The 3,185-nt window shown below is 50.8% G+C and overlaps 1 pseudogene; it reads left to right on the forward strand.

The window, feature by feature from the left end:
- On the forward strand, positions 1,009-2,162 carry LOC100627381 (annotated as a pseudogene).

Below are 3,185 nucleotides of genomic sequence, written 5' to 3' on the forward strand. Positions count from 1 at the left end.
CAATGTCATCAAAATAAACAAATAAATAAATAAAATTTGGGGAATAAATTTAACCAAGGAAGAGAAAGATCTGTACACTGAAACAATAAAAACACTGATGAAAGAAATTGAAGAAATTAGAATTGATGCTGTTAAAATGTCCATACTACTCAAAAGGATCTGCAGATTTAATTTAAACCTTACCAAAATTCCAGAAGCATTTTTCACAGAAACGGACCAAACAATCCTAAAACTCATATGGAGCCACAAAGATGCCAATGGGCAAAATATTTTGAAAAAAGAAAAACAATGCTGGAGGCATCACACGTCCAGATTTCAAACTATGATACAAAGCTATCGTAAGCAAAGTAGTATGGGACTGGCATAAAAGCAGATGCATAGATTGATGAAATAGACTAGAGAGGCCAGAAATAAACCCATAGATATATAGTCAATTAACTTTTGACAGGCGGGGTATCACTTATAAGTGGAATCTTTAAAAACAAAAACCACCAAACTCACAGGAGCAATGGGCCACGCCAGTGGGGGCACCAGCCAGAGGCTTCCCCAGTCCAGGTCGTGAGTTGGAGTCCTTGCTTCTGCTCGGCTGTGTTTTCTGGTCGGCTGCCCTGGGCGGGAGGAGGTGCGCCCTCAAAACGGAGCGGAACAGCCAGAGGCCTTGCCACCAAGCCGACCCTGCAGTACCCGAGGCCAAGCCCCCTGCGCACCTGCAGCTCCGCTCCGCCCCCTGACGCACGAGGGGCGGTGCCTGCCGTGGCCACACCCCCAGACTCCACCAGAGGGGCTGTGGTGAGTCTCGCAGAAGCTGCAGAGGTGTGCCCGCCGCCTGAGACGTGGCCCTGTCATGGAGACCCTGTCCTGTGTCCATGAGGGTGAGTGTGGTGGGCGTCTCGGCAACTCAGACCTGAAGACTGTCTTCCCCTTTCATCATATTCCCCTGGGGCTGTGGCGCCTTCCCACTTCCCTGTCGCCCGCCTTGCTGTGTGGTGATCCCGGCACAGGCTGCCTATGCTCCTTGAAGGGGTCTTCGGGTCCTCGGAGAGACAGAGCATCTTCTTTGGCCCTAAGGGGAAGAAGAACGGGCTGAGACCTTTGCCCTGTCCTGGAGGCTGCAGCCCTGGGTTGAATGGCAGCACCTGCGCTGAGCCAAAGGTGCTGACCGATCAGCTCGGGCGCCCTTTGGCACCGCTCACTGGCCGCCGTCAGCGGGATCTGGATGGCGTTGCGTGTGAGGGTAAAAGACCTTCCCAAGAGTTGGCGTCGCCCCTCCTGCCTCTCCGTGCTTGTGGTGCTGGGGCACCTGGGTCTGTGGGTGGACCCTGTGGAGGCAGCTGGCCACCGGCAAGGATGAGCAGGCCCCCATCCAACTGCCACCTTCCAGGGTCTCCTCCTGTTATTGTCTGTCACCACCATCTGTACCCAGAGGGGGCCCAGTGCCTGGCCTGCGGGTGGGAGCCCCAGGAGTAGGGGAAAAGGAAGAGGCCTCCCTGCTGTAGGGGCCACCAGCCAGGCCGCAGGCACCACCCCCAGCCCAGACCCTGCGCCCATGGGCTGCCCTCTACCTGTGGTGCCTGCCTGCTAGGCCTGTTGGCCGTCACCAATGCCTGACCAAGGGCATGGTGCCTGCCGTGCAGAGCTATTACCCATGGGCACTTGGCCGTGGTGCTGGGCAGTGCTGCCAACCCCTCACCTGATTCCTGGTCCTGGGGTGTTCTCTGCAGGTCCCTGGCAGGGCTGGATGGTCTCTCTCTGCTGGGCGTGATTTTGGGGCCCTACCTGATGGCGTGACAATCCTGAGCCCTTACCTGCTCTCGTGGGCACCTCTGCAGGGGTAGTCTTCGTAGTGGCTTTGTGGGTTCTGTGTCTGGGCATGTTCTCATACCTTAAAGCAGCTGCCAGATCCCAGCTGCATTGAGGGAGGGGACTGCTGGTGTTGCTGGGGAGACATTCCAAGTGGGCTCCCTTCTTGGCGCTGTTGCTACGTTTCCTTCCACCAATATCTACCCATGTTCCACCATAGAAAGGACTGTGTGGATTCATGTGGTCCCTGAGCCTGGGCAGGTAAGAACTTCTCTCCACCCCAGCTGTCTTTAGGTTGGGGCTGTCACAGTGCCTGAGCAGCTACAGCGGGGGCTACAGGGAGGGCTGGGGCTACCACAGTGCCTGAGCGCCTACAGGCCAGAGAGACCCACCCCACACATAGCATGCTCCTGGACACCTGCACACCTCACAGGAATACCTGGCACTTCAGGCCAGGGTGGGGACCACAGAACAGGCTCAGAGCCAGGGCCTGGCTGGGACCTGTGTGGGATCTGGCCAAAAAAAGCATTTTTATTCCAAAATAAGTAAATTAATAAAACTCAGAAACAGCGTAAAAGGGTGATTGCCAAGGGTTGGGGGAGAGAAATGAGAAGAGATTGGGAAAGAATATAAACTTAGGGGGAATAAGTTCTGCGGGATTCTTGTATCACAGGGACTATAGTTGATTAACCTGTACTGTAGCCTTGAAGTTTGCTGAGGGAGTAGATCTTGTGTTCTTGTGTGCACACCCAAAAAGATAAATATATAATGTGATGGAGGAGATGGATGTTTTAACTCAGTCATGGGAAACCTTTCATGATGGATGCATATATGAAATCATCCATCACACTGTAACCCTTTAAAATATCGTTATTTTGTCTGTCAGTTACACTTCCGTAAAACTGAAAACAAAACGGAATGAAATACTGATACATGCTACAACGTGGATGAACCTCAAATACATTATACTAAGTGAAAGAAGCCAGACACAAAGGATTACATATTTCATGGTTCCATTTATATGAATATCCAGAAGAGAGAAATCCAGAGGCAGAACACAGAATGATTGTTGCCAGGGGTTGGGAAGAGGAAGGAATGGGAAGAAACTGCTTAACGGACAGGGCTTTTACTTTAGAGTGATGGAAATGTTTTGGAACTAGATAAAGGTGGTGGTTGACAACATTGTGAGAGTGTTACGTGCCACTGAATTGTTCACTTTAAAATAGTTCTTTATATGTTTATGTGAATTCAAGTTCCTAAGTTATTTTTCAAAATCTCTTACTAGACAAAAACAGTGGATGTGTATGCAGTCAAGCTTTAGATATGAATTGCCACTTAATTGAGCTTTAATCAGGCTTTATCTTAACAAACACAATTTATTTTCT

Source organism: Sus scrofa, chromosome 9 (genome assembly GCF_000003025.6).
Source record: "Sus scrofa isolate TJ Tabasco breed Duroc chromosome 9, Sscrofa11.1, whole genome shotgun sequence".
Lineage (NCBI taxonomy): Eukaryota > Metazoa > Chordata > Mammalia > Artiodactyla > Suidae > Sus > Sus scrofa.